We start from the raw sequence: 23,609 nt of genomic DNA, 5'->3' as shown, positions 1-23,609 counted from the left end.
CGGTCTTTTCCTCACGTGCTATAGAATATTGTTAAAACCCGCTCTTTGAGGGGTATGAGGGGTGTAACAAAAGCAACAAAATTAAACTTTTAAAAAAAACACATGCAGCATTAGTGTATAAAAATTCTTTTTTCAGAGTTAAAAAAAACCCTGCATTTGTCTAGCTAAGGGCTGCCTATCTGATCTCAGCTTAAAGCCCCAATATAGACTAGATATAGAACGCTTTGCATGCAAAATCTATAGGGCCATCCCAATAATTTTTCCATGGAAAATATTTCAGGATTGTTCTTAGGCTGTATACAAAAGTGTCCAAGGAATACAGGTAGTCCTCGACTTACTACAGTTCATTTAATGACTGTTTGAAGTTACAACGGCACTGCAAAAAGTGACTTATGACCATGACTTATGACCCAAAGGCCTCTTCTCTTCTCTCTTGTGTGAGTGGAGCTGTATGTGTGTGCGTGCCAGCTCAACCTTGCGCAGCCCGGTTCCCCTCTCCTCCCCCAACTAGACCGCCATGGTTGGGGATCACTAATTTAGAACTTCAGTAAGCAGATAGGTTAAGCATTTGCTGTTCTTCTAAACTTTTTTTAAAATTTAAATTCCCCAATGTTTTAGGAAAATACAATACATGTTACTTCTCTACTTCTTCAGTATCTTTGTAAACATGAGTAAATTTCAGGTAGTAATGTGATGATTAAAAAGCCCCTAATCTATTCACTGATTTATTTATTGAGATAAAAATAATCTCAACCACAGTAAAAACTTATTTTTTAAACTCCAAAAGGAAAATTTGGTTAGTGTTTTGCAGCAGTTACTGTACTAATTAACAATAGGGAATAAATTAAAATGAAATAATATTTAATTGATCAAGGTGCCCTAAGATTGTTTGTTTTTGGAAAACACAATCACTGAATGTGTAAAAAAAAAAAAGAGTCAAAGGGTATTCTATGTCTTTTTACGAATCACAAAATAGTATCTTAAATAGAAGTGAGCCCCCATTGAGAGACTTGATAGATCAGGTGTTAGGGATAGATCGTAATGGTGAATATCTATATCGCTGCTAGGACTCAAAAAACAATTTTATAACACATAATCAATCAATCTACAAGAAAAAATATTGCATCTGTAACGCTGTATTGTTATTGCCACTCTTAAATTTTACATTTCAATACAAATAAGAGCTGGTTATCTCAAGTCGTAATAAATACATGCCTTTCCCTGAAGCAATCTTCTACTGCATAGACCAGGGGTCTCCAACATTGGCAACTTTAAGACTTGTGGACTTCAACTACCAGAATTCTGGCTGAGGAACTCTGGAAGTTGAAGTCCACAAGTCTTAAAGTTGCCAAGGTAGGAGACCCCTGGCATAGGCCATGTCAAATGCCATGGACTGTAATTCTCATCAGTTCCAGCCATCATGGTCTCTGGCCACAAATTTCTGAAGATTTTGGTTAAGGATCCCTGCCTAACATCTAAAGATAGACAGGAAAGGTGCACAAATGTTTCTAGTCTAATACTGGCTACATCTTTACTGAAAAAAAGAGGAACCGAGTGTCCATCCCCTCCTTTTCTATGCATTGGTTTGATTTCCTATTGTGCTAATAGAGCTGGGAATATAATTTGGGAGTGTCTAGATTCCTTGATGTTGCAGATTGTAAGTAAAGCTGGTAAGAGTGGAGTATGGAGAAGGACTAGGGATTTCCTTCACATTTACTCTGGTTTGTTATCCCTCTTACTGGAATGAATGAGCTCCAATAGCAGAGGTGCTGCTCCACCTTATCTATTCTCAGCAGCCTAGGATGGGATGCGGGCAGGTAACAAAATACAAAATACCGCAATAAATAACTAAACCTCTGCTCACGCTCAGTCAAGTGTTCGCTTAAATAAAAACTTCTCATAATGGTGCCAAAAGCCATAAAGAGTTATTTTGCTAGGGTTTTCTTTCCATTCTTTACCCAACGTGTGGAATAATATTTACTTTGGGGAAAATAAATGTGAATGGAGCAGAAACTCCAGATGTAAAACTTCAGGAAATTGATCCATGTGCCAAGCAAAGTATTGGCAACTGAATACTGACAAGCTAGCTTTGTGCTCACTGCTGGAATTAAAAATCGAAACGATAACTTTCATGTTCTATTTTTGAGACTTGTAGATATGAAACTCCAAAATAGAACCATGTGTGCACACATGCATCTATTCTGGAGTCTCCACATGTGGCAACCGACTTGTGAATTACACTCTAGTTACTGAGCTCCATGGAACTTCAATCGCAGGATGAACTTGAGAAACCAATGCCTTTAAAATGTGTTGCATGAGTGGCCCTTAGAAATCTTGCCCATATGTTACTTTTCCAACGAGGGATAGGACTGAACCTCGTATTATTTTTAAAACTGTCTAAAAATAGTGACTACATGAGACAGATGGCTCCCCCCTCCCCATTCTTGGAATTATAGGTACAGCAATAATTTTTAATACAGCAGGCAATCAACAGCACTTTCCTCCAATTTGACACTGTCCTACTGTATCGGGAAGCACCTGACTGGTTCTGAGATTTGTGAACCAATACATTAGGCAGCTACAGTCCATGGAAGGCTGGGATACATCCTGAGCAGAAATGGATAAACTGAGTCTCAAGAGAGACGTGGCTTTCAAAATGTTGGCCGCAGCCTTAGAGTTCAGCGGCGTGAATATAGTAGCAGAAAACTTGGGCTCCCACCTGGATCTTTAAAAAAAAAAAAAAGATTGAAGATAACAGAATAACAGGTCCCGTCCAACTCTGTCATTCTGTTACCTTCAATATATTTTTTTAACCAAACAAACTTGATTGTGGTTTAATTGAGGGCCAACATGTTCTTATGGGGGAACCTAGTTATCTGCTCTAGAATTGCGCTATCAGCAGGAGGTTGAACAGTATCTGTTCTGCGCATCCGGGCGGGTGGGTGGAGCCTCCCGCCACCGCTACCGGTTCATCCGATCCGGGGCGAGCCAGTAGCAACCCACCACTGCGCCTAGAGAATTCAGTTTACCCTAATCCTAACTCTTGCTAAAACCCTCCCCAAATTGTCCCCAAGCTAATTTTTAATGTGACGGAATGGAAAAATGCTTAAAAGTCAGAAATATTCTTAAAACGTGTTTTGTGCATAGAAAAAAAAAACATTGTTCCACAGGAATTTGGTTGGATTGGTTCTGGGCAGGTTATAATTAATCATACTGAAACCTAGAAGCTCTGGATTGTTCTAGGTTTCAGCCTAGATAAATTTTTGCACAATCCCTTCTTTTCCTTTCCTTTCCTATGCCTTTCCTTTGGCATAACAAAACTGGCCCACATTTGCTTTTCTCTCTCAAACACCAAACTATCAGCATTCACCTCTTCTTTATTGTCTCCCATCCTGAAATGCTTGGAAAGTACACGCTCTGGGTCATGTTAGGACCAAATGTACGGTTTGGATTGAACACAATGTTTTGTTCTGGGTGCATGGCATACATAACTTGGCTGTTCTGTGCACTGATTGGATAAAGCACAGAAAGTCTGTACATTCTTATTAAGTAGGCATTTAATCACTTTAATATAATTGTTTATTTATTTATTTATTTATTTATTTATTTATTTATTTATTTATTTATTTATTTATTTATAAATTTGTATACCGCCCTTCTCCCTGAGGACTCAGGGTGGTGTACAGCCAAGTAAAAGCATAAACTACAAACATTAAAATACAATTAAAAAGATATATATAAATTTGGCCCCATGATTAAAAACAATAACAAACAATTAAAAACATTTTAAGGCTAGCCCGGCTTGCTGGAAAAAGAAGGTTTTAAGGGCACGGCGGAAGGCACCGAGGTCTTGGATTCTCCTTATCTCTGGGGGCAGCTGATTCCAGAGGGTAGGTGCCCCCACAATTTACACTGAGTCCAATTTAATTTTTATCCTGGGCACAATTTTTAGTCCTGGCATCCTTACAATTCTTTTCGCAGAGCGGATGCCTACTACTACTCTACCCATAGCACAATGTTCTCTCTGAAAAAACATTAGACTTTCCAGTCTAATTGCAGGTGATCAGGCCAGCCTCAAAACTGGGAGACCAACAAGACCAGATCTGCTCTTGCTTTGAGAAACCTGAAGTCATTTTGTTTTGCCAAAAAGCTGTCTTCTGTTAACACTGATAATGTATATTGCTGCTACTGCCAAATTTACATTACATAACAGGACTTGCAACTGGGGGGGGGCAGCGAATCAACCAATATAAAACATATAACAGCAAACTAAATCAAGAGGAGGAAACCTGCTTCTTTCCTCCCACTGTTATTACTCCCCACCAAATTCATGTACTGTATCCCTTCATTAGGAAAGTCATGCATGAACTGAACTTAGAGAGTGAAATGTACATAATGAATATGATGTGTTAAATATTTTATGGATGCAACACATATATTGGCAAAAACAAAAGGCAGATAAGTTATTCTTGACTCTATTACCTGGCTGACCTGCATGAAGCCCAGCTACCTAACTGAATTTTCAACCTTCAGGAATCCTTCCATCTAAGAATATTTGGTGAGGAATACTTATAAAAGTGCTACTGAACCCAAAAGTTCCATGGTGAGTATCCTGATGGAAATACAGCAATCCTTGACTTACAACTATAATTTGGACCAGATTCTTGGCTGTTGAGTGAAATGGGGGTTAAGCAAGACGCACCTGTGACCATTTTGCTCAGTGACTGCAATCCCAGCTCTCCCAGTTGTGGTTGCTAAGCAGAGAGAGCAAAAGAGCTTCCTGACGAAGGAGGGCAGGCGGCTCCCCTCTGCAAATGGAAGGGAACCCCTGCAATGGACTGGAGTAACGAAGCTCAGATCTTCAGAATCCTTGCTTTGTTTCTCCAGCCCAGTGCAGGAGTTCCTCTCCCCTATACGTGAAAGGAAGGGCTGAGTTGGAGAAATGAAGCAGGGATCCCAAAGATCTGTGCTTCCTCTCTCCAGCTCACTACTGTAATTCCCTTCTGCACCTGGAGGGGAAGGGGACTCCTACGCTGGAGAAACAAAATGAGGATCGTGAAGATCCAAGTTTTGTTTCTCCACCCTAAGGATTCCTCCACCCCTGTCCCCTTCAGCAGGTGGTAGCGGGTGCCTTTCGGCTTCTCTGCTGACTTTCTGGGGAAGCTGGCAGTGAAGACGGCAAATGGTGATCACATGTTTATGGGATGCTTGGCAGCCATTCCTAAGTGTGGACAAGTTATCAAGCATGCAGATCATGATCACTTGATGGGGGAGGGAGGTTTATAATGTTTTAGGATGACCAGAAGTGCTTTACAGACCATAAAGCACCATTTCTAAGCTGTTGCAACTTTAAACAGTCATTAAACGACTTGACATAAATCCAGGATTCCTATAAAAAGGCTAGAACACATTTTTTCCAGCAGCCAACACTCAGATAAGCAGGGATGAACACCAGGCAAACAATCAGGCAGAAAACAATATTCTAGACATCAAGAAAGAACCATCAAAGAAACCACAGCTCTACCAAAACTGGCAGGGCAAGCTATTACATATAAATAGACAGCAAAGCCTACACTCATTCACAGGAACCTTCACATCTGGTACTGACCATACTGCTGACCTAACTCCATCTTCCAGTATCAGAATTCTTGGATTAGAAGGGTTTATGGATAATGGCATCCCTTTTACAGAGAATTTCAGTACTTTTCTTCCACCTTCATTTTATCTTCTCTGAATCAGTTACTATCTGTCCACTGATCTCCTTTAGCATATCAATTTGAGGTTAAAACCTTCTAAGATCTTTTGGAGCACTATCCGTTCCCCGCTGCCTGAATCTATTTCCACTCTTAATATCTTTATCATTGAAATACTACTTGTCTTTGTAAAAGCAGCCTGAAAACACCTTGTTCAGTTCCTTCCTAAAATCTTTCTCTTACACTTCTCTTCTTGATAATCACTACCATTTCTTCTGGCATCCAATTAGTTTTCTTTTCTTTTCTTTTGGCAGTCTCCTCTGACATTTATTCTTCACATCATTCTTTCATTTTGTTCTACAGTTCCTCTGGTTACCCACCAACAAGGTTTTTAAAGTTATAACAGATATTCTCCTTCAAAACGGAACACATTTTGAGCAGAATTCTTCTAGTTTAGGTTATCTTAGAACTTGCATATGAATACTTCATGATGTGCTTCAAAATTGGTCACTGGCCACATCTGTGAGCTCTTCCACCCCCCTGTACCATCTGAAGTTCACATAGATGGAGGTTTTGTTAGGGTGTTTGAATAATGTGTTAGTAACGAAGAAAAATACCTGTTTGTCAGAAACTGCTAAGTATTTTTCCGCTTCATTTCTGTTTCCGAGGTCATATAGTTAATCTGTGTTTTCCTATTTATTATTCTATTACTATGAGCCTTGGTGGCGCAGTGGTTAAAGTGTAATACTGCAGGCTAATTCTGCTGACTGCCAGCAGTTTGGCAGTTCGAATTCCACCAGGCTCAAGGTTGACTCAGCCTTCCATCCTTCCGAGGTGGGTAAAAACCCAGACTGTTGGGGGCAATATGCTGACTCTGTACACCGCTTAGAGAGGGCTGTAAAGTGGAATATAAGTCTAAGTGCTATTGCTACTGCTATTCCCAATTTCGGCATTCCAGTCCCCAACTATAAGCAGTACATCTTGCTTGCATTTTTTTTGTCTAAGATAACACAACCGTAACGCACATTTGGAGACCTTCAAGTGAAGGAGGATTTATCAAGGTTGACTCAGCCTTCCATTTTTTCGAGGTAGGTAAAATGAGGACCCGGTTTGTGGGGGCAATAAGCTGACTTTGTATAAAAAAAGAACACCACTTAGGGGGGGATGAAAGCCCTACTAAGCAGGTATATACAAAAGTATGAAGGCTATTGCTTAACGCATTGTAAGCTGCCCTGAGTCTCCGGAGAAGGGCAGCATATAAATTGAACCAATAAATAAATAAATAAACAGAATAACAGAGTTGGAAGGGACCTTGGAGGTCTTCGAGCCCAGCTCCCTATACTATTTCAGACAAATGGTTGACTCTCAACTATTTAGACTGTATGTTGAGTGAAGAATCTTCATGAATCTCTGGTGGGCCTCTTGCTAATCAGCATCATGTTTTGCAATTGCTAGTATTATGAGGAAGGGCAGTTGAGCATAATGAGGGACGGTTACTCCTCTTTAACCATTTTTTTCTAGCATGTATACCAAGGCTCAACTTTATTATTTTGTATCTAAGAGGGCAAGGTTCTTTGCAAATAGTGGGAATTAAGGCTGTGGTAGGTGAAAAAGGCTGAGAAGTATGATAATAAATTAAAGCTATTAAAACATTTGCACTACTGTTTGAAAATAGAAAATTATATTTAGAAAAGGTGTCTTGACATTCCCGTAAAGGTTATTCTTAACTTAATTTCCCCCCCTTTAAATAGCTTGTGGAAGATGCAAAAGAGACGCCCTCTTTTTTTCCCCTCAAAGCCACCAAAGCCCATATGTGATGTGCAAGACAATAAAAAAGCTACAGATCTAATTTCTTTTGTCTGCTTAGCTTCAGTTCACTGTGCAGCTGCATCCAAAGCCCAACCAATGTTATTTCCGTATTGGAAGCAGTGAACCAGTGGTACTGTAAATTTGCCTTGATGCACCCATGCGAAGGACCAACTTGGCAGATCATCCATCTTGTTCACTGTACACTGTCAGGGACAGCATGAATTCCATACATGATAAACAGATTTTTTTCCTCACAACCTTGTCCTTTAACCCACTGCAAGGTCAAAACGATGGCTGCCCGGTAAATAAAACTGCCTGGTTCTGGTTCAGATGTTCCTCATAGTTCCATCCTCTATTCGTGGTTATTTTATACACATACACACAAACACAGCTGCTACGAACCTTTCCTACTCTTGCCATTACTGTACAAAACCCAAGGAGCAAACAATACTGCTAGTGATGCCACGGAAATACGAGGAGGAGGAGGACTGGGACATGGAGGAGAGACAGATAAGGCAGATCACAAAGAAAGCATCCACCATAATTGCCACTTTTCAGCTTGGGTTTGTAACATCCACAGGCAATCCAACAATCCGCCTATTGCTGATTTATTTATTTGTTTTTACATTACTTGGCTTTATTTCATAAAGTCCCTGGATTAGGATGGAATTTCTATATTAAAACACCTCCTTCCCCCCCAAAAAACCCTAAGCATGTTATCTGTTTGGGTAAAGACTTATCGACTTTTTCCTCTGGGGGAAGAGAGGGATTGTGAGTTGCAAAGAAGGGAGCGGGGATGACTAGAAGTTGAGAACAGTCTCGGGAAAACAGAGAAAAAGGCAAGGTGGCATAGTTCAAACCTAGGCGTGCAAAGTCTACTGGAATAAAAAAATACCTCTAAGCGATGCTGAAATAACATCAAAGAAAGGAGATGACAGAGCTTGTAAATCCCAGTCAATGAGATACCAACTCAGGCCTGCAAAAACGTTAACACACTCCATGCTCATTTCACACAATAATAATAATAATAATAATAATAATAATAATAATAATAATAATAATAATAATAATAATAATAATAAAAAATGGTGAATTGAATCTCAAACCTGAGTGGCAATGTTTCTTATGGTTTTGGATATGGCCAGGGATTCACAGAAGATGTAGTCTTGAGCTGTGGTGGCACAGTGGCTACAGTGCAGTATTGCAGGCTAACTCTGCATTCCACTGCCAGGAGTTCGATCCTGACTGGATCAAGGTTGACTCAGCCTTCCATCCTTCCGAGGTCGGTAAAGTGAGGACCCAGATTGTTGGGGGCAATATTCTGACTCTGTAAACTGCTTAAAGAGGGCTGTAAAGCACTATGAAGCGGTATATAAGTCTAAGTGCTACTGCTATATTTGAGAAGCTCTATTTTGATACAATCCAGTTTCTATCAACAAAGGAAAAATCTAAAACGGGATAGTTACTAGAATGCAGTAACCATAAAAGTCTGGCTGGAAAATGTGGTGTTTGATCAACCACAGTATTTATTTATTTATTTATTTATTTATTTATTTTTGAACTTGTATACCGCCCTTCTCCCCGAGGACTCAGGGCGGTGAACAGCCAAATAAAAACATCAAATACAAATATTAAAATACAGTTAAAAAATATATATAAATTTGGCCCCATTAGTTAAAACAATAAACCAAACAATTAAAAACACTTAAAAAGAATTAGGCCAGCCCGGCTTGTTGGAAAAGGAAGGTTTTAAGGGCACGGCGGAAGGCACTGAGGTCATGGATTCTCCTTATCTCAGGGGGCAACTGATTCCAGAGGGTGGGAGCCCCCACAGAGAAGGCCCTCCCACTGGGGGTCACCAGCCTGCATTGTTTGGCTGATGGCACCCCGAGGAGGCCCTCTCTGTGGGAGCGCACGGGTTGATGGGAGGTCGTCGGTGGCAGCAGGCGGTCTCGGAGATAGCTAGGCCCTATGCCATGGAGCGCTTTAAAGGTGATAACCAACACCTTGAAGCGCACCCGGAAGACCACTGGGAGCCAGTGCAGCTCGCGCAGGAGCGGTGTTACATGGGAGCGCCATGCTGCTCCCGTCACTACCCGCGCTGCTGCGTTCTGGACCAGTTGGAGCCTCCAGGTGCTCTTCAAGGGGAGCCCCATGTAGAGAGCGTTACAGTAATCAAGGCGAGAGGTCACGAGGGCATGAGTGACTGTGCACAGGGAATCCCGATCAAGAAAGGGCCGCAACTGGTGGATCAGGCGAACCTGATAAAAGGTCCCCCTGGTTACAGCCGTCAGATGTTCCTCCAAGGACAGCTGTGTATCCAGGAGGACTCCCAGTGATGGGGTCAACTGACTATATCGGGATGCCGGGAACCACAGCCACTCAGTCTTGGAAGGGTTGAGCTTGAGCCTGTTCCTCCCCATCCAGATCCGTACAGCCTCCAGGCACTGGGACATCACTTCAAGGGCATCATTGGGGTGGCCTGGGGTGGAGATGTACAGCTGAGTATCATCAGCGTACTGATGGTATCTCACCCCAAAGCCACGGATGATCTCGCCCAGCGGCTTCACATAAATGTTGAACAGGAGGGGCGAGAGGACCGACCCCTGAGGCACTCCACATATAAGAGGCCTCGAGGTCGACCTCTGCCCCCGTCAACACGAACTGCGACCGGTCGGAGAGAAAGGAGGAGAACCACCGTAACACGGTGCCCCCCATCCCCAACTCTTCCAACCGGTGCAGCATGATACCATGGTCGATGGTATCAAAAGCCGCTGAGAGGTCTAACAGGACCAGAACAGAGGAGCAACCCCTGTCCCGAGCCCTCCAGAGATCATCAACCAACGCGACCAATGCCGTTTCCGTGCTGTGCCCAGGCCTGAAACCAGACTGGAACGGATCCAGATAGGATGTTTCCTCCAGGAATTGCGGAAACTGTCGCGCGACCACACTCTCAACAACCTTCGCCAGAAAGCGAAGGTTGGAGACAGGACGATAGTTGGCCAATATTGCCGGATCCAGTCATTGTGGAAGGTGGGCTCCTCTGAAGTTCAACAGATGTTGAGTTCTTTTCCCCCAGAATCCTTATCTAGGAAGAACTTGGTCAGCACTTCACTGGAAATACGTAGATAACAGATCAGAACTAAGATTGAGCCAAAAGCAAATTCCCACCCAAATGGTGCCGCAATGTTTAAGATGATGTTTGGATGAACTGATTCAGCTCCTTTACGGAGCAGTGTCTCTAAAAGGATTTTTCAAATATGAAGGCAACTTTTTGTATTATTAACTTTGGAAAATCCTAAGAGATATTTTGTTTACTTGCAAAATCTATCTACTCTATAGTAGATTTAGATTTGCAGAATCCCTGGTCCCTTTCCGGAGATATGATATAGGTCGAATATTTTTAAAAAGCCAAAGAGTGGTAAGAATTGACTTGCTGCCACTGCATGCCCCCACATTCTTGCCATGCTCTCTTCACCCCCAAATCAGGGGTGAAATTCAGCAGGTTCTGACAGGTTCTGGAGAACTGGTAGTGGAAATTTTGAGTAGTTCGGAGAACTGGCAAATACCACCTCTGGCTCGCCCCAGAGTGGGGTGGGAATGGAGATTTTGCAATATCCTTCCCTCAGGAATGGGGATTTTGCAGTATCCTTCCCCTGGAGTGGGGAAGGAATGGAGATTTTGCAGTATCCTTCCCCTGCCATGCCCAAGCCATGCCATGCCCACCAAGCCACGCCCATAGAACCAGTAGTAAAAAAAAACTGAATTCCACCACTGCCCCAAATCAAATGAACCTCTTTGCTGCAGATTTTCTAAAATTTGCCTATGAATAATGCCAAGAAATATGCCACCATTGTGCCAGCAATTCTAAGTACATATTTTACAGACTTCTTGCTTATCTGTGTTCTGCTATGGTTAATTACGTAAGAGAAACAAATCAGGCGCTCTCTATTAGATCTGATCTGAATCAGTCCAGTTTGCCCTCTAAGGGTCGTAAGTAAGATTGCTTAGTAAAATGATCAATACTTATTTGTTCAGGTTAAAGGCTGCCACAAAAAAGGCAGGACATGAAATGATAAACTATAAATCAAACAGAGCAGAGGAAAAAAAAACTCTCGAACATTAAAGACTTGACTGGTTCACTTGAAAGACTACAGGTAGTCCTCCACTTACGACCACAACTGAGCCCAAAATTTATGTTGCTCATTGGTTGTGAGTTTGCTCCATTTTACGACTTTTGTTGTCACTGTGCTTAAGTGAATCATTGCAATTGTTACATTAGTAACACGGTTGTTAAGTGAATCTGGCTTCCCCATTGACTTTGCTTGTCAAACGGTCGCAAGAGCTGATCACATGATCCCTGGACCCTGAAACCATCATATATATGAACCAGTCACCAAGCATCTAAATTTGGATCATGTGACCATGGAGATGTTGCAGCGGTTGTGTGAAAAACAGTCTTAAGTCACTTTTTTTCAGTGCGGTTGTAACTCTGAACGGTCACTAAATGAACTATTGTAAGTCGAGGACTACCTGTATGTGAATTCTGTCCTGATTACTTCATGGCAATGTGTCTCCAAGAATCAGAGCCCTGAGAGACAGGGTTTTCTAACATCTCAATCCTGCCATCTTGGCTCTAGGTTTCTCTTTCCTTCCACCAAGAAAATTTATTTCTTGTCCTTTGAAGCATTTCCTAAACTGTCCATCGGATGCAAGATATACTAGCGCTGCGGGTCGATCTTCGAGACAATCCCCTTTGTTCATGAATACTTGAATGCTAAATTAAAATTCTCTAATAGAATAGATGCTGGATATTGTTGTATCCCTCTGACATTTTTCAAGTATCCTGGGATACAAAACCATCTGGAGTCAGTGTCTAATATCTAGTTTTAAAGCAATCAAAAATTGCTTGATGAAGAGGGCTTCGTTAGATCACCTACCCTCTTCACTTAAATTGTACTGCTAATAATAGGTTCGCTTACTCCCACGTTACATACTTTGCTTAACCTACAGCTGTTTTACAATATATCTTTATTCTATTTTCATATTTTGTTAATACAAATTTGGGGGAATTTTAGACTTCCCATATATGATTTATTTTTAAACCAGCTCAACATTTGCCTCATTCCCCAATTTCATGGGAATTACAGAGATCCTAATGGGAATTTTAGGTTTCGCTCTTTGGAAGTCCTTTTGTGATTAATTCAGTTTTTATATCTGCCATTACATGCCTCTATTAAGGCTTCCATTAACACTAAGAAAAAATGAAGATTTTTTTAAAACATCCAGCAATCTTTCCTCCAGAATACATTTGCCCTTAAAATAATTTGTAAGATACAAAGTAGAAATATACATAGGCTTTACTGACAAACACCACCAATATAGCCAAGTCTGAAAAATGAAAAATTTTACAATCCTGAAACAAATACAATGTCTTACAACAATGTCTTCGAGACCGCCTTCTACCACATAGCCCCCATCAACTGGTAAGATCCCACAGAGCTGGTCTCCTCCGGGTCCCGTCAGCTAAACAATGTCAGTTGGCGGGCCTGCGGGGGAGGGCCTTTTCTGTGGCTGCCCCGGCTCTCTGGAACCAATTACCTCCTGAGGTCCGGACTGCCCCCACCCTATTGGCCTTCCGGAAAGCGGTGAAGACCTGGCTTTTCCGACAGGCCTGGGGCCATTGATCTCGCTAGGCGATCTTGTGAGATCCGGCCATGGAATGGAATGTATGGGTTTTTAATGTTTTCTTTTAAAAAAATTTACGGGATATTGTTCGCATTATTTTTCGCTGTAAGCCACCCAGAGTCCCTAGGGAGTTGGGCGGCATAGAAATGCGACTAATAAATAAATAAATAAACAAACAACAGTATTGAAGCGCTTCAGAAGTACAGTCCAGCTGTGACAGAGCCTTTTCAAATGTACCCCGAGAAGGATGCATTTGCCCAACACCCGTCACTCAGTTTTTTTTTTTTTTTAATTTTGATTTATATGCCGCCCTTCTCCGGAGACTCAGGGCGGCTTACAATGCGTTAAGCAATAGCCTTCATACTTTTGTATATTTATACAAAGTCAGCTTATTGCCCCCACAAACTGGGTCCTCATTTAACCTACCTTAGAAAGGATGGAAGGCTGAGTCAACCTTGAGCCTGGTAAGATTCGAACCTGCAGAAATTGCAGGCAGCTGTGTTAATAACAGGGTGCATTAAACCACTGTACTACCAAGGCTCTTTGACAAGTCAAAGAGACCCAGGGTGGATAAAAATCAATGATTTTTTTTTAAAAAATAAAAAAATCAGATTTTTTTTATTTAAATCAGATTTTTTTGATTTTTATTGAATTTATTTTAATAAAAAACTTTTGGGGTAAAAATCTATCGTAAGATAGTTTTCTATTTAAGATACATAAATAATTTAGTTTATTCAGCATGAAATGGAGCTTAGTTATGTAGCACGAGGCTGTATATTCTGCAACACTGGGACTATCGGTGAGTCAACAGTGGGTCAAAGGAGTAGCAGAGATGACAGTTGCTCTTTAAAAATTATGATTTAAATCGAGTTGATTTAAATCAAGTCTTTTTACTAGTGATTTAAATCGACTCGATTTAAATCAAATCCACCCCGAAGAGACCAGAGGTAAATGACTAGAAAAGAGAAGCAGACACAAACCAAGAGAGGCAACAGGGAGAGGCTAGAAAATGATAACAGCAGGAAAGTTGCCATAGGAAGTTCTGTTGCTTCAGCTGAGCACCAAAGAGGGACAAGGTTGGTTTCTCCCCTTGCCAACGATATATAGCAATAGCACTTAGACTTACATATTGCTTCAGAGTCCTTTTTACATCCCTCTCTAAGTGGTTTACAGAGTCAGCATATTGCCCCCAACAATGTGGATCCTCATTTTACCCACCTCGGAAGGATGGAAGGCGGAGTCAACCTTGCGCCTGGTGAGATTCGAATTGCCAAATTGCAGTCAGCCGGCAGTCAGCAGAAGTAGCCAGCAGTACTGCACGCTAACCACTGCGCCACCGTATAGAACCCATGATGGTTATCAACAGGTTTAAGTTTAAAAGTACAGCCAGTCCTTGACTTACAACAGTTCATTTAGTGACAACGGTGCTGAAAAAAGTGACTTATGACCTCTTTTCACACTTAAGGCCATTGCAGCATCCCCGTGGTCATGTGATCAAAATTCAGATGCTTTGCAACTGGTTCGTATTTATGATGGTTGTGATGTCCCAGAGTCATGTGATCAGCTTTTTCCTCCAGAGAACTATTTGATTTTTAAATGAATTTTAGAACAGCTAATATGTGATGCATACATCCTCATTACAGGTAGTCCTCGATTTACGACCATAATTGAGCCCAACATTTATTTTGCTAAGGGAAACATTTGTTAAGTGTGTTTTGCCCCATTTTATGACCTTTATTGCCACGGTTGTTAAATGAATCACCACAGTTGTTAAGTTAGTAATATGGTTGTTAAGTGAATCTGGCTTCCCCATAGACTTTTACCTGTCAGAAGGTTGAAAAGATATTACGTACATATGCATTTTTTATGCTGTCCATTTCACTCATACAGCAATTTTGGGCAGCTGTATACAAAGGTATCAAATACTTTGGCCACCTAATGAGAAGGACTCACTAGAGAAGAGCCTAATGCTGGGAAAGTCTGAGGGCAAAAGAAAAAGGGGACGTCAGAGAACGAGATGGCTGGATGGAGTCACTGAAGCAGTAGGCGTGAGCTTAAATGGACTCCAGAGGATGGTAGAGGACAGGAAGGCCTGGAGGAACGTTGTCCATGGGGTTGCAATGGGTCGGACACAACTTTGCAACTAACAACAACAACAATACAAAGGTATGATTGTTTCATTATAAAAATCAAGACAAGACTTGATTATCAAGTCCCTCCTTTAGAACATAACAGTTTCAACAACTAGTGTGTGTGTCATTTTCTTCCTGTCATTATACTGTAGTATCTCAGTAGTTGAGCACGTGGTAAGTAGGCAGGCACTCAATTCAGGCCATTTCCAGTTAAAAAAAGGATTAGGGGGGATATCTACTTAAAAGTTTGGTGCTATGATATCTCATTCACTCTTGAGGTACTCAACAGTGTCCCTAAATTATCTTCTTGGGGTTATTTTCTTAAATATTTCCTTTTATTTTAATTTTAATGACAGCTCTTTTGGAAACCGTAGCTTATGTGAGCTGCTGAGAAAGGGAGGCTTTGATTTATTGTATTGCCTTCCTTATTTGTAAGTTGATCCAAAGTCCAGCTGCATGGATAGTCATGGGAATAGAGCATGAACTAGATCAGTAGTAGTTCCACCTCTGCCGAAGGCAATGGAAGAGTATGGCTGAGAGGAGATATTCCTCCACCCAATGAGAAAGATGAGATTAAGGCTTCATTTTAAAGAGTTGCCAAGGAGACAAATGTTCTGCTCTAAACTGTCCTTGGGAAGGATCTGTAGCCAGGGAAGTAGAGATGTGTTTTATTATGTATTTACTGGAGTTATTTCCCCATTGTGCACCAATGAAGCAAAGCTGTAGACATTCATAAATGTGGAGGTTACCATGCAGTTATGGACTTAAAGAACAAAACAAAAAAACCAGAAACAATTTCAGGCAATGGCAGTTGCATCATGCTGCAGTTTATAGGCAAAATATATTTCCTTTTCAAACAGGAATGCCTGAGAACTTTGTTTTGTCTGTATTTATAAGTGAACACATCTAAGCAACATTTTGCTGACAATATGGAAATTAGGACATACAGTAGTTATCTTTTGAGTTTTTTTTTTCCCTGTCTCAAATTCAGTTCTTGGTTCAAAAAGAAAAAAAAAATACATATAAAGGAAACATGCCTGCAATAACAAGGATGTCAAGAAATTCTGCACCTAAAAATAAAGGTGTGATAGAACAATTCTAGCTTTCAAGCTCAAACCGTAGCATGCGCCTTAGTAGGAGACAGTTTTTCTACTCAGTAACAGTTAAATCTTCTCTACCTACAGTATAGTGTAGAATACTATACAGGTAGTTTACAACTTACAATAGCCACAATAGGGCTATTCGAAGTTACCACGGCATTGAAAAAGTGACTTATGTTCATTTTTTCCACCTACAACCATTGTAGCACCCTTACTACATGATCAAAATTTGAGTGCTTGGCAACTGGCATGTATTTATGACAGTTGCAGTGTCTTGGGGTCATGTGATCACCATTTGTAACATTCCCAGCTGGCTTCCGACAAGCAAAGTCAATGAGGAATCCAGATTTGGTTAACAACCGGATGTCCCAAGGTGCTTTTTCAAAAGGGAAGTTAGAACTGAAGAAGCTTCTTGGATGAGAAGCGAAACATCGTCAAGGAAAAACAAAGGAAGTTCAGTTGCCTGTTGAAAAAACACCTTGGGACAACCATGACCTGCATGACTGAGAATCTCCATAGACAAAAGAGCCTTGTGGCGCAGTGGACTAAACTGCTGCTGTTAAAGTAGTATTTAGCTGCCAGCTGCCTGCAATTACTGCGAGTTCAATTCTCACCAGGCTCAAGGTTGACTCAGCCTTCCATCCTTTCGAGGTAGGTAAAATGAGGACCCGGATTGTGGGGGCAATAAGCTGACTTTGTATAAAAAAGAACACCGCTCGGGAGGGCCAAAAAGCCCTACTAAGCAGGTATACACAAAAGTATGACGGCTATTGCTTAATGCATTGTAAGCCGCCCTGAGTCTCCGGAGAAGGGTGGCATATACAAATCGAACTAATAAATAAATAAATAAATAAATAAATAAATTTAATAACTGGATGATTCACTTAACAACTGAAATGATTCACTTAACGACTGTGGCAAAAAGATTGTAAAAACTGGGCACAAGTCATTCAACAAGTGTCTTGCTTAGCAATGGAAATATTGGGCTCAACTATGATCATAAGCCAAGGACTATCTGTAAATGGAAAAAACTTTTTTAAGATCACTAAAATAATGTTTCCTCACTCTTTACATTTTTCAGATCCCTGGAGACAAGTAATCTGTTGGGAATCTGGAGTGTTGCATGCTTAACATCTCAGAAGGGTGCAAGCATAAAAAAGGATAAAAAATATTAGAATAATATTCTCTCCTAAGTATTTCAAATATAAAATGCTGAGAGAAAAATTCTTCCTTCAAGACAATATAGATAACTGCCGTATTCTCTATGAACTAAAGCAGTAGTGTGTTTCAATTTAGTTTGCTACCGGTTCGCTCGTGTATGTATGCGCGCTCGTGCGCGTGACACTTCTGTGCATGCGCAGAAGCCGCTGCCTCTACCAGTTTGCCCAATCCGGGGCGAACCGGTAGCAATCCACCACTGAACTAAAGGAATAAAAAGCAGAGCTATTGTGCAATTTATCCAAAACCATCTACAGCTGATACGAGCCACTGTTTAAATTCTAGTGAACAACACTTGATTTCCAGTAATAATAACCTAAATTCCATTTAGTGTTCATTTGAGCAGTCAGGATAAAGTCATTTCTTATTATCTTCCCACTGTGTAAAAAATAGCTTGAAGGTAGGAAGTCAGCAAGCATTTTCACCAAAAAGTAATTATCAGGAGTGACATTTTTACTGCTGGCGTGCCATAAGGCGAGACGTGCATTCGGAAGGACAACTTGCTGAAACAAAATGACAGGCTGGGCCGTGACATTCCAGCAAGCCCCAGACAGTGTTTTCCTGGCGGTTGGGTTTGATGGACCACTTCTCATTAAGTCCAGGGTCTAGGCTTCAGGTTCATGCCAAACTAGTCAAATCCAAAAATAATGTATAAATTAAAACCGGGGGCTGGGAAAGGACCTGACTGAAGAGGACAAGCAGCTGTTCAGAACTGTACCAGAAAGGTTCTACACCCTGGCTATTGCTTCCAAAATTAAAAATAAATAAATAAAGTGATAACTGGGATTGGGCAGTTGTAAGTCATCTTGTGTTTGATTGACTCATGGATGTCCCTGACTCAGAAAAACAAGTTGACTCAGTCAGCCCTTCAAAGTAGACCAAACTAAGAAACCGAAGTCATGCAGGCCAATACTACCTTTAATATAATAAGGTTATGGTAACAGAATCTTGAAAATCTGAATATGTTTCTCCCCTCCCTTCCCTTAACTTTGGGAGAACTGGGGTGTGTCTATGTCTTGTATGAGATGCTTTCTCAGGTTACAGTTCTACTCCCGATTCAGATTCCTTTTATCTGATCAGAAAGTGGCTTTTCCTTCTATTCCTGAACGTTAGTTCTTCTGCCCATTACAATATCTTAAAGGTAGGGGGGAGAAATCTAACTGGCATAGCAATGCTTTGCTATAAAGTTTTCTGATTTCCCTCTAGGAATGGCCTGTCAGGAAGCCTTGCCATGGAACCCCACGTTGTTTGCAAAAATGCGGGTGGCATATCCTAAATCGCATATGCACTTCAGAATTATTATTACTTATTACTGTCATATAAAATATTGGAGAGTGCAGTCCTAAACTTACCCAATGCAGATGTGTGCGGTAAGGAAAAGGCAGCAGTGAGTGGCAGGCAAGAAAGAGATTTCTTGACGTTGTTTTGGAAAGTCAAATGAGACAAGGTATGGGAGGGTGAGGGAAAATGGAGGAAAAATGTGCTGTTATACGCAGGAGTGGGTTCTACTCACCTTTACTACCGGTTCACATCACACCCGCCCATGCACGCCCGCTCTTCTGCGCATGCGCAGATCACCTATGATGATGTCCAGGTCAGTGGGCGGAGCCTCCTGCTGGTTTTACTACCAGTTCTTACGAATCGGTCCAAACCGGGGGCAACCCACCACTGGTTGTACGTCTTTTTATATGTGCATGGGTGGGGTGGGGTGGGGAGGGGAGATGATCCATGCGGAAGAATCCAGGACTATGTTATGCTTTTAAGAATTATTTAATGCAAAACAACTGTTCTTCTCTCAAGTAGAACTGAGAGCTATTACAGCTATTAGGATCTGTTCCATTCATAGATGTTTGACTATTTTCTGAATATTCTTGATGTAGTCCTTCTCCAGAATAAGTAAGAACAAGATTATGACTCCTTTATAGGGGAGGAGCCTACGAGTGGTTAAGTATGGCTTTTCCTATCCAGTTCAATCTTCAGACATAGGATCACCCAATAACATGGATAGCTTCCTCTGGACATAGATTTCTCCACTTTCTTTTTAAGGCCATTAATATCAACCAAGGTATCTCTGAAGACTTCAAACTTCTATTCTGCTAAAATCCCATTACTAACTTCTTTATAACTATTGATTTATCTAGTCTAGCATAAAGTGATGCCAAAATCCCTCTTATCTATCCATCAGAGAAGTGATTTTAAAATGAAAGGCATTCTCATAAACCTCTTGGCCACCTCAAAACCAAATAAGTGCAGTACATGGCATGGGAATTTTCTCTTGAGAATTTCCCCCGAATTCTCTTCTTTTCGCAAAAGAAAAATATAAAGCAGATTCACTTTACTTAAATGGAGTGAGAACTGTTTAAACCGCACAGTGTAGAGCAGGAGTGTCAAACTCGATTTCATTGAGGGCCACATCAGGATTGTGTTTGACCTTGGAGGGGGGGCTGGCCAGCACAATGTCACTCGTGTCGGGGGCGCCTGTGGTGGCCTGAGTGCTCAGCCAGCGAAAAGAGGCTCCCGAGCTACGCTTTTGCCTGAGACTGCCTCTTGCAACCCTCTGCCAGAGAAAACAGAGCTTGGGAGGGCCGTCCATGGGCTCTGTTTTCGCTGGCAGAGGCACCACGAGCTGGTCCTTCGCTGTTTCCAGGGTGGCTCTGCTGGTCAGATCTAAACACCCCATGGGCTGGATCCGGCCCTCGGGCCTTGAGTTTGACATCCCTGATGTAGAGTCTAGCATACTTTCTTTCATTGTTTTAAAAAAATGCTTCCAAGTTCTTAAGCAGAATCCTTTATCCCATGAGGGGTCCCAACCCCTGGTGCTCAGTTCAGTGCCGGGCTGGAGCCCATTTGGAACCGGGGCCACGGAAGTGGGGGCCGAATGCATGCGCATGCATGTATGAAGCTGCATTTGTGAAAGTAGTGTGTGCACACATGAAACCATCCCCTTTAACTCTCCCACTGCTGCCACCACCTCTGCCAAACCACCGAGCCAGAAAGTTTGGAGACGGCTGCTTTATCCAGTCCTGCAATTTGGGATTATTTAACTGGAGATGTTGGGGATTGAACTTGGAATCTGCTGCATTCAAAACAAATGCTCAGCCAGCACAGATACTGTTCCTCTCACTTCTGGCTTCATACCCATTTTAGCTGAACTCCCAACACTTCACCGCAGGACAGTGGCGTTAACTATCTTTTATAACATTCAATGTTATAAACTTGCCTTCCAGCTTCTGAAAAAACAGTGTTAGCTCCAAAGCCCTCTCAATAGCCTAACAGATATATTAAGACACATTATTTTACACATCCTTAAAGACACACTAGCCTTTGCTTCCCTGAAATGGTAAAATTTGTGATTAAAAAAAAAAATCTGTTGAGAGAGGGTACTTATATGTAGGACAGTCAGTAAAAAGTAATTTATCATTTTCCTGCATCGGTAGGCACACTACCAGCCAACTCTCTTTCCACATTCATCCCACAATCACCCTATTATTTGCATATTAATCAGGCAGTGGAGCATGAATGAACAGCATCCCAACCAACTGCTGCACTGTCTCGGGAGGAAGGCTCAGTAATTATCATAGATCAGTGTTATGATGTGGTAATTGATTATAACATCTTTCAGTTGTCCCTGGGGAGTCCCAGTGCTAGCCTAGCTCAGGGCCCAAATTTCTATATGAATATTCCTTCTCTCTCTCTCTCTCTCCCCCCCACCCCCGATCCTGCCAAGAATTAGAAAGAAAATTGTCTTCTTTTGCTTTCCCCTTGCCTCTCCATGGGCCCCCTCCCCATCACTGGTAATTAGTGCACATTTTAAACTTTATTTTAAATAAATAAAGGTTGAGAGGGTGGCAGAAGATTAATTCTCTCAGAACAGATTATCAAAACATAATGAGAAATTCTCTATGGAAGATCTGCGCAAATTGCACTGAAACAAATGGGAGGCCAGGCAAGCCTGCTTACATCAGATAACTGTCTGGTAAATCATTGTTAAAACTGCTATTTATTATTTACGTAGCACCTAAAGTTTCCCAGCACCGTACACAGATATATTTTTTTTAAAAAAAAGCAGGCCCATGCTGACAATTCTATAATCTAATTACAGGTAAGAAAGGAAGGGGTGGAGGGTGGGGAAAGACAATAGTATAAAACTGTGATGGTGAATCTATGGCATGTGTGCCGGAAGTGGCATGCAGAGCCATCTCTCCGGGCACGTGAGCCATCACCAGTTGCTCTTCTGGGTTCTGGTGGGCTGGCCAGCTGGTCTTCACGCGCATGGGAGCACCGGAAACCGGAAGAGCAGCCGCCCGTCGTGCATGCACATGCTGGGAAAATGATCTTCCAGTTTCCAGTGTGCGCATGTGCTCCGGCCAGCTGGACTTCATGCGCGCATGAATGCCAGAAACCAGAAGACAAGGTGGCCGGGACGCATGTGCATGCCGGAAACAGGAAGATCATATTCCTGGTGCACACATGCCTACTGGGCGACTGCTCTTCCAGTTTCTGGAATGCATGTGTGTGCCCCCCCCCAGTTCTCTGTATCTTTGCTGCCATCTAATGGTCATCCAAATTTCTGCAGGACAGATGTGACAGTCCTGTAAAGAGAAAAACTTTTTCATCCATGAAATTGGCCGATTTGCTGTTTGTTTTCCTAAAAATGAAAAACTCAGAAATATATAATTCCTTCTTTTTTTAAGTGTTGTGTAGGCATGGTTGATTGGGAATTATGAGAGATTTAGTCCAGCATTTTTCAAAGTCATCACGATGAGCAAGGTTAGTTCTAACTGCTGCTAATTTTTAATTCCTCTTTCATTTACATGATGCTTTTATGGAGACAAATTGACACAAAAGCGTATCTCATAATTTATATGAACGGATTGTATTAACAGGTCTTGGCAACAGATAACATGTCAGGATATTCTTATCTACAATCTCAATGAAATCAGTAATGATCTGCTACTGGATCTTGATATCTGATCATTCCTCCCCCTCTTTACATTTGCTTACCGAATATGCCTTTCCTGTCTCTCATAAAATAAAACAGTGCAAGCTCTGAGAATAGTAATTGCAAAGTTTTTGTACAAAAGGCAGTTTTCACTGCTTTATTTAGGTACCCACTGACAGACTAATTCTTGCCCCTTCAGCAAAAGGGCAAATGCAACATCTGCCAGTTGATTGGCACTATTTTTAGGACCCAAGTTCCAAATAGGAAGATGTGGGGGAAGGAGGGGGAGGGGAAGGGGAAGAGAATCAGATATGGGGGAAAAAAAGCAATCTATAATGAATTACACTGGGAAGAACAATGGTAGGGTGTGAAGAGAAAAAGAAGGATAACTTTGCCTCCCGTTCTTAATACGACCTTATTTTTTTCTTTTTCTTGTCTTTTTTTTAATATGATCTTTTTTCTGAAGGTAGATGTTATTACAGGGGAATAAGCAGGGTAGGGTACAAATATAAATGTATATCTCAGATGTACCTCTTCAGATCCCTGAAAAAAATCCCAACTTCCCTGCATCAGAAACTAGGAGGGAGGACAGTAGGTGAATATTTCCCCCTCAACTTGCTAGTTTTCCACATCACAGGAACAGCATGTACTAAGACGCCACCAGTGACAAGAATCCGGCATATAAGAAATGTCATAGTCTAGACCACTGTTTCTCAACTTCCGTACATCTGGGGAATTCTGACAAATGAAGTCCTCACAAAGTTGCTGAGCTGAAGAAATATTAGTTTAGAGTGATAATTTCAGTGAGATCTCTTCTGTAAAGATAGATTATTTTTAATGAAATAAATGATTACCATATATTTCTTTTCCAGGGTGCTCTGCTCTGCCTCTGCCTTTCTCTCTCTCTCTCTCGACTTGCCTCCTAAATACAATACAGGTACTCCTTGACTTACAACAGTTCATTTAGTGATCATTCAAAGTTACAACGGCACTGGAAAGTGACTTATGACTGTTTTTCACAGTTACC

The 23,609-nt window shown here is 41.5% G+C and overlaps 1 protein-coding gene across 9 annotated transcripts in view; it reads right to left on the bottom strand.

Moving 5' to 3' along the window:
* The window catches only part of CUX1 (cut like homeobox 1), a 358,675-nt gene that overhangs the window by 71,457 nt on the left and 263,609 nt on the right, over nt 1–23,609 (bottom strand). The window lies entirely within an intron of this gene.

Source organism: Pantherophis guttatus, chromosome 1 (assembly GCF_059756535.1).
Source record: "Pantherophis guttatus breed Tessera chromosome 1, ASM5975653v1, whole genome shotgun sequence".
Classification (NCBI taxonomy): Eukaryota; Metazoa; Chordata; class Lepidosauria; order Squamata; family Colubridae; genus Pantherophis; species Pantherophis guttatus.
This window is presented reverse-complemented; position numbering and strand designations above follow the sequence as displayed.